Source organism: Montipora foliosa, chromosome 6, assembly GCF_036669935.1.
Source record: "Montipora foliosa isolate CH-2021 chromosome 6, ASM3666993v2, whole genome shotgun sequence".
In the NCBI taxonomy this organism is placed as follows: Eukaryota; Metazoa; Cnidaria; class Anthozoa; order Scleractinia; family Acroporidae; genus Montipora; species Montipora foliosa.
Window position 1 is genome coordinate 42001693 of NC_090874.1, and position 15000 is coordinate 42016692.

Sequence of the window (15000 nt, forward strand, 5' to 3'; positions counted from 1 at the left end):
TGGGATTTTTCCCAGTGACTAAGGCTGAGTAATATGCCATCAGTCATGTTATAGAAGGCAGGAAAAGACCCTGAATAAGACTGCCATGCATTTCACATTAGAAAAGAATGGTTTACAGCTGAAACTTCTAGAGCCTGCGCCAAAATTGACTAACTCTATTTGATTTGTTGGTGCAGCTGGAAAGAAAAAAATACGTACTGCAGAACCGCGCACTACCGCGTCATCAACTCAGTAATATTTATGAAAACACAATAGTTTGTATCACAGCAAAATGTTACAGCCTGAAACATAAACGACGATCTTGTTGGCCTTATTAAAAGAAAATGATCACGGTCTTTGTGTCTCTAACAGTTCTTTACTCGTCTCTCTCACTTCGTGTTAATTATTGCTCCTCCATTTGGTTTTTACCATTAGCATTTTATGGCAAAATAATCATTTTTCTTTGCAATGCGTCATCTTTGGACCTTTCACTAAAGTTTAAAAGTTCAATTATAACCCATTAAAAACCACTGGACGGGAAGACAGACCGACAAATGTTGTTTACTGTAGCAACTATTCACAAAAAGAAGGCTTTAGATTGAACGTCTCGAAGGCGAGATAAAATGGACTCAAGAATGCGTTTTGAAAAAAAGACTTTTGTCCTCCAAATACACTTTTTCTCACTAAATTATGCAAATTGTCTCTGTATCATAAGAAAATATGGATTCATTAAAAATTTTGTTGTTCTTTATCACGTACCTTTCTTTATTATTTTTTTATTTTTCCAAGCAAGGAACGACGCAGAAAGGCATTCTATTGTGCCTGCATTCGTCAACGCGAAGCTTAAGGAAAGCAATTCAAGATCAAGTGAAATTCGCCTCTCTCTGAATTAAATGAGCAAATCTCTTGCTTAATTTACAGCTATTGGTTCCAGTGTCATTGCTTCTTTAACCAATTTAGTTATTTTCGAAATTTTAAACGGACACTCATTCGGTAAGTCTGAGAACCAAACAGAGCGTTGTAAAATTGTCTCCAGAAAAAGTTCCATCAGGATGGAAAATACATCCATGAAATGTTCTTTTTTTACCTCTCTTCGTCTATGGGCGCTTTCCTCTTCTCCGCCTCTGAGTCCGTCTTATCTCTTTTATCTTCTTTGCTGACATCTAGCAAACTCTCCAAGTGTTTAATGTACCTTATAGCCGCTCGAAGGGTCTCGACTTTTGACATCCTTTTATCTGTAGGCTCATCCGGAAGGTGCTCTCGAAGACGCGCATAGCCTTCGTTGACATGGCGTACTCTAATTCGTTCTCTCTCGTTGCGCTTCCTGATGAAGGCAGGCTCCAGATTGTAGTCATACAGTGGATGGGGTATCGGCATAGTCATTGGGGGACTGTAATAGGGTGGAAGTTGAGAAAGAGAAGTGTTTTCGCTTGGGATTCCCAGTTGATAACAAGTCGGCATTGAAAAGGCAAAATCTGTATACTCCATTTTAAAACCAATTGTGGCGAATCCAAGATCAGTGTTGATAAGAGCGAGAAATCTCCGAGCTGCTGGCTCTTGATGAATATGGATTGTTTCAAAGTCCAGAAGGAGTGTTCAGATGCAAGATGTTGAAACGTTGTTGACGAAGTGTATCAATGTTAACTTCACGAAAAGGAGTTAAAGTAAAATGAGGCCTTGAGCGCGGTTTAATACGTCTCCACCTGCTGCGTGAGCCAATCAGGTGACGCGTTTGTTTTGACAAACAATTAATTGGATTATCACAACTTTCGATCTTGGGAAATAAAAGCAGAAAAAACCGCATGTGCTGCTTGACCAGAATTGCATTCGTTAAATACGATAACTTAACTATTGAATGCAGAAAATTAACGTAAGTGATGAAACAAGGGAATGTGTGACTGAACAGTGTTATGTAAATTTGTTAGTCAGTTGAACACCCTGCAATAAATCACAAAGACTGGGACACACAGAATTGTCAGAATATTGTGTAAAGGCTCTTTCACTAGAAATTACCACACAGTTTTTTTGGTTGGAATATTTTAAAATACAAGGCCAACTCTTTCTTAACATGACGTGAACATGGTTCTGTGCCTCTGTTGATTTTGATAATGTGAATCCTATAAAAATTAATGCCCCCATCACCCTAATCCCTCCCCCCTCATGAATACCAAGGCGGAGGTGTTTCCTTTGCCACTCCCCCATAACACGCGGACTTTATTCATGTGGTCATTTTCTTTTAACCCCTGAGGTGTCACCGAAGAAATTTAATGTAATTTGCAGTGAGTGTAGCTCACAGCCGGAAGAGACGTCGTGGTTGACTTAGAAGCCCACAAATGAATAGCACATGGTACAACTTCAACAAAGCTGAGTTAAAAGATCTGTCTGAAAAGTGGAACTAACGAAAGTCGAGAAGATACTTATGAATACATAAAAAAGCTCGTTGAAGTAAGAGGTGATTTATCCAGAAAATAAAGGCAATGCTTTTCCATTTTCTCTTTATTTAGGAGAGCAGCAGAACAATAAGGCAGGGTAGTGTCATAGTTCTCCATGGACTTGTACGGGGCAACAATTCGAATTAGAAAAAAAAAACCCGCTTAAAAATGGTCAGCTTATGAAATTATTAGATTCTTGTCATTTGCAAGCAAGAACACTTTTCTTGGATATAGGTGATAGAGCTTTTCTCATTGGCCAGTAGGGAACCTGAGAGAGTGGGTGTCGTGGTTTAGACGCCGCCCTCAACACATGGTGCTCGACGCATTTGTACAGCACACATTGGCAATCTCTCTTCCGGTAGTCTGTTGCTTAGGCTCACACGTACCCCAAACTCCTTTTTAATCGTCTCATTTGAAATACATAGCATTGAGGATGGCTAGAATTAATTGTTAGCACCTGTTTATTGTGTTCGACTTTTGTTCCACTTGGAATTGAGCTCTCTCTCGCAGTGATGAATACATCATAAGACAATGCTTCTTATCTTGCAAACAACCACAGAAATCCTCAATATATACGGCATGTTTCTGCAGCTAAGCTGACAAACCTATCAGTACTAGGGTTCAGTTTAACGCATCAAGAAAATGAGAAGGGGAACCAGTTATTGATGAGGCCAATAAGGGGCAAAACACACCCATTTTTTGGCCCCCTGAGGGATAAATGGCCTCAGAGCTCTCACTCACTTCGACGAGAATTCTTTTCATAAACATACAAAGATCGGCTTCGATTGCCTTAACACAATGCTTGGCACAAAAGAACTTTACTCTCATTTCCATTTGACACCTGAGATGTCGCGAAGTTGTTTTTGTGCTAAATACTCCACGCTCTAGGTCGAAAGGAGACAATGCTATGGGAGGTATGTAAGTTTCGTCTTACTCGGCACAGCATATGTTTGAAGTGGGGTAAAACGTGATTTGGAACAAAATCTGACGGTAATTAGATTGGCTTTCATTTCTTAGGGTTCATCGCCTAAGCAACAAAGCAAAGCACAACACTAGCAGTGAAATCAGAGGTAATCGTCGTCATGTATATCGTAAACTGATTACCACAAAGTAAGACAGTTTCGTAGTTATTATTCCCAAAACAAAATGAAGACCGCGTTTATTTTTACCTTAATTACTTCGCACGGCAAAAAAACAGCACCAAGAAAGTCAGGATCATTGCAGTTGCTGTTTGTTTTTCGAAAGAGCTTTCTTCTGCCAGGGGGTCTGTAACTAAATAAAACCTTATTTAAACAATTCTTTTTCTTGGAATTTTAAGTTACGTTTTCGACCCATCCGTTTTGAATGCCAAACTTTAGTTGAAGTATAATTTAACACTAGTTTGAGTTTGTTGGAGCAGTTTCAAACATCACTTATAAGCAACTTGCGAGCCACAATGATAGCAAAGAAATTATTAGTAATTGGTCGTCCAGTCTTCAAATGATTATCACAGAATTTTCTAAAACAATACCCTATCATCACGGAAAACAATTTTTCTTAAACTTTATTACTTCACTCGAGGAAAAACAACACGAAATGGCAAGCATTGCAATAGATATAACTTTTGCGGAAGCGTTCTTGTTCCGCTAAGGGTTTGGTTCACGAAGCTAATCTATTAAAGTCGTTCCCCTTCCTACAAATTGAAGAGTTAAACTTTGGGCACTTAAACGTTTTACTGATGTCAAAACCCAAGACTCGCTAAGGTACGCAGCACATACAGAGATGTTTACTATTTAGGCGTTGAGAATCCCATCAAATCAATCCGTATTGGACAAATAATTTTTCTGCGCCTGTCTGGAAGGTGGTCGATCGCAAACACTCTTTTGTTATCTCCTGCATACTAATGAGGTATTTTGGAAAAGCGAAAATTTTGACGGTTTGGTTTAGAATCGAAGCGCCTGGTCAAAGAAACAAGGACACCGAAAATGATAAAATATTAATGTACTCCATGTGGTCTTTTTAAATAGCGAAATTTTGCATTCGTCCACAATGCCTAACCCAAGTTAGTTGCCCATAATTAACGTGAGATTTTGTAAATATTGCAGAATATTCATGAGATAAAGGACTCTATAGCAGAAGAAAGAAACATTGGGCCATAGTTAGACAGTAAAACTCGGTTAAAAATCGGCCATGTTATGACAGTGTGTAAACAAAGAAAATGGAAGGTCAATCTTTGATTACGATGAATGAGAAAACAGCACAAATGCGACACAAATCCGTACCAGATTAGATATTCCAGGGTTCTGGCAAGTTCTGATGTTTCTATATGTCTGAAAGGAAATAGCCACGAATACTTTGAGTAATGATCTTCAATGCGAAGAACCCAGTTATGCTCCTTACCGATTTTTTTGCCGTCGGAAAAAAGCAAACAGATGCTTGAATCAAGTTTGTAATGGTTCTCTTGCAGTGACTAGTAATTCTGCCTTGTTCCTCGTGTAGTTTTCATGGCAAGGTAAGTAAAGTTAATTGTAACTTGCAGGGGCCATTCCGCTGTCCGGTTATTTGTACACATTCCATTTCTCTCTTGGTGACATGTAGCTGACTGTGCTTCTCAGATATTCTATGCAATTACTTTTTCGGAACGACATTTTGGTTGTCACTGTTGACGATCAAGAGCCCATTTCTTGCAGGCACTTTTCGCTGTTGTTGGACTGGAGAGATCTGAACATTTTCGCTCTTTCCATCCTTTATCTTCTTCATTCACCAACTCTAAATAATAGTTTTGATATTTATACATTTTGTGGACTGCTTAAGCTCGTTCAACATTTCCAAAAAGTACTCAGAGTTCACACAAACACTGCCGCTGGCAGCCAGGCTCTCTGTCTCCTATTAATGTTATTTCCAGTTGATCTTTCCTCACCTACACATCGAAGTACCTCTTCATTACTCACTTTGTCGGACCAAGAGAGTTACCGCGGAGGCTTGGAAATAGCTCAAACTCTTTGGTAGAAAAAATGTACGGCAAAAATTCAGTTGTTAACCCGATGGCATAGCGGTAAATGCAGAGGACACGTAATCACGTACGATGGTGCGAAGTTCGTATCTCACAAGTGCCATGGATTGTAAGTAGTAACAGAGAAAGAGGTAGATGACGAAAATAATGTAGAACGGAAGAAGAAGCAGAGAAGAGAGAAGAAGAGTTGGAACAATGATCTCATTTATTTCTTTTTTTTTTTTACGCCATTAAAAATCAAGGCCCCATTTTTTTTTGTTATATCCCCAACCCAAAAAAGGGAAACCCCTTTTTAGGCAGTTGATAATAAACTGGGGTGAAACATTTCAAACTAGTTTAAAATAAAATGACCTACTGTAGATATAAATCATTTTAACCAGAATTTAATTTCAACCTGTAATAGCATCCTTAACGAAGACATCTTGTAAAGTAGCGGACATTTTCCTGAAAGCACTGGACGTGACATTTTTTGACGTCGCAACGCGCCGGGCGCGAGCTACCTAGGGGGATCTGGGGGCATGCACTAAGAAACGCTGTTTCCAGTGTTTCAGGAACTAAAAAATCAGTTCTCCAGGCAAGGGTGGAGTTCAATCAAATTCTCTTTAAGACGTAAGTAAAAAAAAGTGTAATAACAAAAAATTAAACAAACCCCTCAAATATTGGCATCAAAGTACCTGACATGGAATGGGAAACGACCGGACGAAACTTTCGGCCTCCGGTCTCAAAGGAAAACCCTCGAAGCTGGTTATAGTGTTCACTGAGTCCTAGCTGAAGAATTTAACCTGTTACTTTATTAGTCTAGAAACCTGTTGCAAAATTCTTATTTCAAACCGCTTTTGGGCATATTGCATCGAGAATTTATTGACTGAGAAAAAATTGCCATAACGTCCGTTTGGCCTGTCTACGGGCTCCGTCTTTTTCCTTGTTGTTGTTGTGTTTTTGTTTTTTCAGAATTATGAACTCTGATTCATGAACACATCCGCGTATCTGCGTGTTAGTTTAATTCAAAAATCAACAGCTGCCGTGACTGACCCCGTCATTCAGACTTCATAAATCAAAGACGTATCGGTACTTTAACCACTCGCAACATTTTTATACAGTGACGTGGCACTTTTCAATAGTCTGACATAACTGAATACTTAAGCTTTAATTAGTGGGTTTTTATCCGCACTCTTTCATCTACTCTCAGTTGTGACTTTGTGAGTCTGTCTGCCTGAACTAGCAATAATATACCTCTTTGTCCAAAAGTGATTGTACCGTTTGCTTGTCAAGTCATATTGTGGAGGATGCTTTCACCGAGCGACAACTTAAACAAACATCTCTTTATACAAAGTATATTATACGACTGTAAAGAGAACATCCGGCAGCGAATTAAATCTTCTCCGTAAGCGACCACAGTTTTTTTAGTTTTGGAAATAGCTTAGCAGATGCAAGACTGAATAAATAGCTGAGTAAACACGTATCTGGACGTCTTATTTGTTCTGCTTGGCAAACATTTCTTGTTGCTGTTTTCAATTTACCCGAGGGCATACAACACCTTTACAAGTGTCTTCCACAAATTTTAAGAAATGCGGAAGGGAATGTGGAACTAAGTGGCAAACCAAATAAAAGAACACTAGGCTGCACAGAACCAACTCAGATAAAGAACAGAAATTCCCAACAGTTCATTTTACTAAACTTAATTCAGCCTTCGTTGTGCGCCTCGCCAATTAAAGGTATGTAAAGAAGTTCGAAACGACGAAAAGTATTCATGATATGCAATTTTGGGTTTTTTATGTTCCAAAACAGAAGATATGCGCTCAGAGGTGAGGCAGAATAAATTTTAAGAGAGTGGCTATTGTAGAAATTATTTGATTAAAAAGAGTTTCTGCCATACATTTTCTGTAATTCCAAAGGCACAAAATTACAGATAATGTATAGAGACAAAAAAAAGAAATATTTAGGAATTCCAAAGAACGGATACCAAGTCTAGTTCATCTCATTTGTGAACATGAACTTATTTGTTTGGTTTATGAAGGCGAAAGTCTATTAAGAAGAGTCATGTACAATATATTTTGCTTTGAATTTCCATACAAACCTTTGAATTTCGGGCCATTTTGCCCTGATTACCCATGGTGCAATCAAGCCGGAGAGTTGAGGCCCCAGCGCGGGTCTCACTGAGTACACTTTGGTCAGGACCACATGACCACAAAAAGGCCAAACACATCTGGCGTTTTATCTCCAAAAACCAAGCTGTATTCTTACGGATTATTCCACGAGTGTGCATTGGATATATGATATAGTTAGCCAACGAGGCGCGTAGCGCCGAGTTGGCGATTATCATCTCATATCCAACAAGCGCGAGTGAAATAATTGTTTCTTAAAAACGCCCCCAAATTATGGAAAAATGTTCCCTGCTTTATGTTGTAACAGCTAGAGGTGCGTACAGTTACTGATGTTTGTCGAGCATACCAATATATTACTGGTTTTCCCCTCTCCTCAAAAATCAACATTTGATTTGATTTGTTTGATTTCAGTTGATTTGAGGACCATATTTGAGAATCTTAGCATCGGCAACGAGTGCGAGTACGAGAACAAGTACAACGTATGCTCGTTCTCGAAGTCGTGCTCTACGTATTTATATTAGGTAAGCGTATCATCGTACGAGTTCCAATGTGCGGAAAATACTATTATGGGATGAAGTTCACATTTCACATGGAATGAATTGCTGGTGTTTCCACATATTCTTGTGGACGTCGTTTACAGTAAACGGCGAAAAGCAAACGCAATTGCCTTTTAACAAACTCGTGCTTTCCGCTAAGACTTTTCGATGTAAAGTCGTCGCAGACCAACTTGCCGGGACGAGTTGAACACGCCGGGCTGCGTATTACGGATGCGCAATAATCAAAATCCCAGAACTTGTACTCGAAGTCACACTCGTTGTCGATGCTAACGTTCTGTTGTTGTTGTTTGTTTGTTGTTTATTTGTTTGAGCAGGTTGAAGTATTGGCAGCTATTCGGCTGATGTGGACCTGCTATACACACCCACTCACAACAGGGAACAGGCACAACACCGGGAACTTCATACCCTACTCTTCTCGAATAGTGTGTGGGATCTTTAGCTTCCCACAGGGAACTAAGGAACATGGGAGAAATTTGTAAGATGTGCCTACGGTTTATAGTCCTTATCCGAGAAGCCTTGAAAATCTAACCTTTTGCGGATGTAATTACAAAAGCAGCACTTTCTCCTCAGTTGTTTTAAGACACAGTGTTGGTCCGGCCGGAGTTGAACTTACGACCTCCTGCATGGCAGCCCGGTGCTCAACCAACTGAGCCACCGGTGCGGCGCCCCCTGTTTGTGATTTTTGTCCGGACAAAATCAATTTCTGATCCAGGCAACTCGATTTGCGTGAGATTTGCTTCAATTTGTGATTTTTCAATCGCTAACCCCAACATCACTTTGCCTCTCCTTGCGAGTTTCTACTTCGTGACTTCTTAAATACCTTGGTCGTGTAGAACAATACCAATACCACTTGCGCGCCCGTGTAAGCAACAATGGTATCACTTTGCGCGCCGGTTGAGCAAAATCGAGATTTGTTCCCCCTACAATATCTACCAAATTATACATTTACCTTTTTACGCGGGGACATCATGTTCTTCCACCACTGCGCCATCCCTGCTACCCGTATTTCACGATGCCTAACGCTGTCCAAAATTCGGGGAACCTGGGCCAGAACTCTAGAGATACCAAATCAAAGACTGAAAATAGTAATAAAAAACATTACTGTATGGCTAGTGTTTTTGGCCAATATAACGTGCTCTGTGATTGGCTGAGAGCAGCTAAGCGCTAGGGTCAAGTTATTCTCCCGTAATGCCCTCGGGCCGATTATGGATTATGCAAATCAGTTTTGTCTTCTGTAGCACTTTTCTGTTAGCCATATAATAAACAACTTTTAAATAACCTTGACCGTTCGTTCGTTACAGCAAAAACCTCAAACTTCGGCCTAGCTGTATTAACCTCGCCATCACTCGGTCAATAAGGCAAGGCCTCAGTTTGAGATTTTGCTGTAACGACCTCACTCTCGGTTGTTAAGTAGTTAATAATATTCCACAGGGTTGATTTCTTTGCATACAATAACATCCCATGTTCAAGTTATAGAATGCGGGGTTTGTCAATTTGAAAGCGAGCTTTAACACCGTGTCACTTTATTTTTTTGTAAAATAAGTTGAGAAGAAACACGCTTTACGATTTTGAAATTCAACTCCCAAGCTACAAAAAGAAGTACGTAAATAACTCAAGGACGCGAATTGAATAACCTGCCAGCAGGATTCTCAGGCGTGGGCTCGAGGGGCGGAGAAGCCTTCATCTCTTCCGCCTCTCGAGCCTGCGCCTGAGAGGCCAGCTCGCAGACTACAAGTTGAATAAATTTAAGTGTTGTCACGCTTTTTCGTGCACGGTTCTGAGCAGGCGCAGTAGGTCTGGAAGTCTATGATGAAGATGATGATGATGATGATGGTGATAATAAAACTTAATAATAATAATAGTAATTAATAATAATTAATAATAATAATAATTAATAATAATAATAATAAATAATAATAATAATTAATAATAATAATTAATAATAATAAAGTGACTAGGCCAGTATCATAAGCATCAGCATTAGAAGATGGACAAATTCGAAGTTCCGCTTGTTCATGGGTTTACCTTTTCAAGGGGCTTTGTTAGAGTTCGATAGCGACGGCATAACCACTAAACTTATTGCAATAATTTGGAGGTTATTCGCAATCTTATTCAAAAAGCAGCTCTCCTCCTTTTCCCCTCCGATGAATTTAGAGGTCGGTGATTATACCTCATCACACCACTCTGTGACAGACCCAGTGGCATCTATATTCTCACCGAGTTTTCGGAAAAAAAACGTCATCGTGTCACCACCAGGTTGCCTAATTTTCCACTGGGTTTTTAATTGTCTGCCAATTTATTTCATAATATACTTACCGTTAATGCTCTACTCAACTCTCCCAACAAAGTTAAAGCAACATTTAATTGCAATTTGAAACAGTTTGTCTCATCATCGAAAAGCAATATTGGGAAGGAGAAGTGGGAAAAGAGTGTTCGAATTCAGTGGGAATGGATGTGATGTTTACAATTTCTGATTTAATGCAAATAGCCTGTCTCTACGCGTTCTCAAATCTTCTTTATTAGCAACTTTTCTTGCTCGTTCCATTTACCAGTGGCGGATCTAGGGGAGGGGCCCGGGGGGCCCGCCCCTTTCCCCCTTATTTTGGCAAAAAGTATATATTCTGGTAAAAATTGAGGCTAAATTTTTTGTGTTCACACACTCAAAAAAACCGGGCCCCCCTTAGCTCAAGGTCTGGATCCGCCACTGTTTACGTTCTTAAGGTGTGAAATTAAGAGTGACTGGCTTTGTATAGCATAACGTAAGCGGAGTTTTGAAATATTGACTGTCGATGGCTTCATCTCTCCTTAGAGCAAGTTTGAAAAGGGAACAGCGAGAGGGAACAGACTTGAAACCATATAATGAAGTCAACAGACCTTTCAACGTCTAAAGCTCCCAATCTTGAGGTCTCAGAAAATGGAATTTCTGGCGTTGGAGTCTACGAATTAGCCCGAAATGAAATATTTCTGCGGCACTGGAGCAGTGGCGACTGGAACTAGTCCAGGTTGTCAAGGAGGACTTTTTTAGAGGTTTGTAGCACGTGAGATAGTCATTCTAGGCCGACACCTCGTTCGATCTTGGATATATTTTCAAGTATAACGTTCTTTTAGTCAACGTGGGTGGACGCGTTTGAAATTTGTAGCCTCGTAGGATGGGCTACTTAGAGTTTGAGCCATGGTTCCTACCCAGATTTCCTGCCGTCTTTTTTCCCCCACGGGGTTTTTTCCGGCGGGTTTTTTTCTGAGCTGTCGTTCAGCTCTGCCTCTTGTCTTATGTCTTATACTTAGATCTTGTAATAGGTTGTAGTATAACGTATCGTTATAGTTACTGGTGCTCGGTCTAAACTGCCAAAATAAACCTAATGGCTTTTCCTCATGTTGTGTACTGCGTGGTGGAGCTGAAATTTTACCCCCAAAAAATCTTAAGATTTGGGTCCCAAATAGTGAGATTGCAAAAATGGTTAAAACAAAGGAATGTCAACGCTAACAATTCCTAGCAGTTTTCAAACTGTCATAATTTTTGTCTTTCCAGGATTAATTCACACAAATTTGATGCCTTCAGGGGATGGCTCCCTTCGTTCCGTATCCTGGGTGCCAGCGGTAATTTTTTCGTTTGGAGGAGACAAATTCCGCGGCGGGGCCGGCCATTAGGCGCCAAATGCCCAGAGGTAAAAAGTAATTCTGGTTTTGTTTTTGAGAGGTGTTTAATTTTCAATAGGCCTCTGGAGCCAGGGTATTCGTTCCGCCATTTTGAGCATATGAAACAAAGCCTTCCCAGGTTAATTCGCGCTCTAATTGAACATCAGATTGAGGTTTTTTGGCTCAGCCTAGATTCCCAATGACAAAAAATTCTACGAATATTGCATTCTTTTAAGATATATTTTTTATTTTAGGCCGTATCTGATTGAGATTGTATTTATTGTGGAATGTCGTGAGATTTCGAAGTTGAATCGTGAGACCGTGAGATGAGTCCAGAAATCGTGAGAGTTGGAAGGTCTGAGTCAATGATTAATATTTACATTCAAACGAATAGTCTACTGAGGGTAGCCAAAGATGCCTTTTCCGAAGGCGGATTCTCTTTAAAAAATACAGCTAATTAGGAGTACGTGTTTAGATTGTTTTTTGTTTCGACCGCTCAAGAGTAAAAACTGAAGGACTATAAGAGCACCAATACAAATGCGTAACAAACCACATTATTCGAACACACAAAATGTGTTTGAGGGATGTTGCCTTTGGTAGTTTGGGTGTTCTGTTCACGCCAAGGGTGACTTACATGTTCATTTCAGGAAAAATTAAGTCTCCGAACCGTCCACAACAATGGATGCAAGCACGGTCAAGGCAATTAAACTGCTGCAACTAAACAAACATTCATGGAAGCCTTTGATTTATAAACGCCTGAAGTTAATGTAACTGAGAAGTTAAGATAAATTTGGACAATAAAAGTCTATCCGTACCTTGTTATTGTGCTGCCACTCTCGGGAAAAAGGTTCGACCATTATAGGGCTAGAGTGTTTTGCTGAGCTAGAGGGTTTTGCAGAATTTTAAAGTCATTTGTTCTGGTTCGTTCATTCTTGTCGACAAAGGGCAAACAAAAGTCTTGCGAGCTTCTTGAATATTGATAATGTACCTACAATTGACCTTTTCTCTGATTTAAAATCAAAGCTTTATTTTTTGGGTGAAATGAAAAGAAGAAATGAATAACAAAAATTCTTGCTAGTCCCTATCAAACTGATCCAACAAGAACAAGAGAGTCTGCTGAATACGAAGCAGATTTTCTTGTATATCCAGCTGGAGTTTGCTTGAATTAAAGACGCAAAATGACAAATAATAAATGGCATCAACGTTCCTTTTTGTGGCAGAAGTGACATAATGACATGTCAATATTTTTCCGAGCTGTTTAAACATTTGTGAAAGGCCTAAATAGAGAATTGAAAAGCCCTTTCATGCGGATGTCATAGCCTTTAATCTTCTCAAATAACAACGCATAACAGCGACGAACTTACAGTCAAGCCAGTACGTAAAATGCATTTTCGAAGATTAAAAGTTTACATTTCCATATTCATTTGACTATATTATTTGGGTAAAGTCTTTCGTCTTTGAAACTATTTATGTACAAAGCCCAGTAGGAAATCAGTTTCCTGTACCGTGGTAATCTTTATTCGATCTGATATAAGTACAGCTAAAAACTATAGGAAACAAGTTCAGTGTCCAGCCTATTTTCAAAATACAGGGTTATGTTGCATAGATAAGTTGGTTGTCTAATTTTGCATTCATCGTGAAGATGATGGCGATAGTCAAAGAAATGATATTGTGCTGTATTTTCACTATAGTGAAAACTGGTTTCACTGACACTGAACTTTCATCTTTTAGATAAGCCTAAAAGCGAGGCACCTCAGTTTATATATTTAAGCTTAAGCCTATGTTTTTGTTTTGAGGCATTGTTTATATGATAGGGCAGAGGCAGTGCAGCCCATTGGCTAGTGCGCTTGCCTTGATATGGACCTTTTCTTCTAAGTTCAAAGAGATACAGAAAAAAAAAGAGACTGCACTTCCATGACAAAGGAACAATTTCATAATTACCAAACCTCCTTTGGAGATAAGAGGGGTGGCCCAGTGTGTTGCGGCACTGGATTCGATGCGCATGCTTAGTGTTCACAACCACTTAGACCATGACTCTGATCGCTGGCTCAATTTGTCTTCGCTTCGATTTGTCTTCGCTTAGGAGTCAATATGGTTAAGGTCATCGCAGGGCTGATTTCCCGGAAACGGGGCAGTGCACTACCGAATGGAGCTGGCAAACCGTGTGAAAGTCGGTCATTTTGTCAGTTCGTAACAGACACGTAGAAGAAATGAAAATGTGTCTTTCACATACACAGTCTTCAATAATGTTATGATTTCGTTTCCTGCTTCTGATCCTTCTTGTATTAAATTACGACGATCACACTACTAGTTTAATTCTGCTCCAAAGAGTATTGCGGCCCACAGCGGCTTCCTTGAAATCTACCATTTGATTTCCGATGGATCAAGCGAATTTTTCTCTAGCTTTAACTTATTCGGGTGTATCATAAGCAAGTTAAGGAAGTAAAGAATCCGTTAACAAATCAACGCGGAAACTCAGCCCGCACTAATGACTGGTACTCAACTATGGTTACTTAATTTATTGCGAGACTGTCTCCTTCTTGAATGCAAAACTGCAAGCAGCTCCCGAACAAACTTTGAAAAAAAAAAGTGAGTGTTCCTAACAGCGACACAAAAATACCCTTAATATGAGTTTAGGAGTAAACTATTTTTTTAGCACTTGTATTCGGAGACTTCTTCAATCGTGCACCCTTCATTGCAGCACTCTTCCATTGCGTTGGTGAAAGTTCTTTGAATGCGAATATGAGCTCGTTTCCAGGCTCTCTCCAGAAAATCACTTGCCTTTTCTGCCGATATTGTTACACCTGAAGAAAAAACAAGAGAGAGAGAGAGAGAATAATACACGATTCTCTTAACCACAAAGAAAATCATGATCACGATTTAAGAAATAACATTTACAGAGTGAATCCTCTTCGTAAATCCGTCTATGAAAATGCGTTTTCTGACACTGCGCAATAGACTAGGCCAGACCCGATGATGCAGGGCACTTCGTCTCAAACCTTTTTAAAGTTTCCAACAGTGACGTCATCTCATTTCTTTTAGCGAACGCGAGTTCTTTAACACCTAAGTCCTCGAGGCTTTCGGATAATCGGATTCGGGTAATCGTTTACTCAAGGAGACTAGAGAGCCTACCATTTAACAATTAGACCCGTGGCCCTTGAGGGCGAAGGGTCTAATTGTTTTAGTATCACCCAACCAGTCGGACAGAAAAGGCAATGATAAAGTTAGCAAATGCAAGTTGAAAATATATTTATTTGGGAATAAAACGAAAGAAAACGTCACGCTTTTCGCTGCTCGAG

General features: G+C 39.7%; 1 long non-coding RNA gene across 1 annotated transcript in view; it reads left to right on the plus strand.

The window, feature by feature from the left end:
- LOC138007403 (uncharacterized) overlaps positions 1-12330 on the plus strand; it is a 24555-nt gene extending 12225 nt beyond the window's left edge. The window contains exons 2-3 of the long non-coding RNA XR_011124037.1: positions 10875-11092; positions 11595-12330. This is a non-coding gene — a long non-coding RNA (uncharacterized lncRNA). The remainder of the gene's footprint in view (positions 1-10874; positions 11093-11594) is intronic.
- The last annotated feature ends 2670 nt before the right edge of the window (positions 12331-15000 follow it).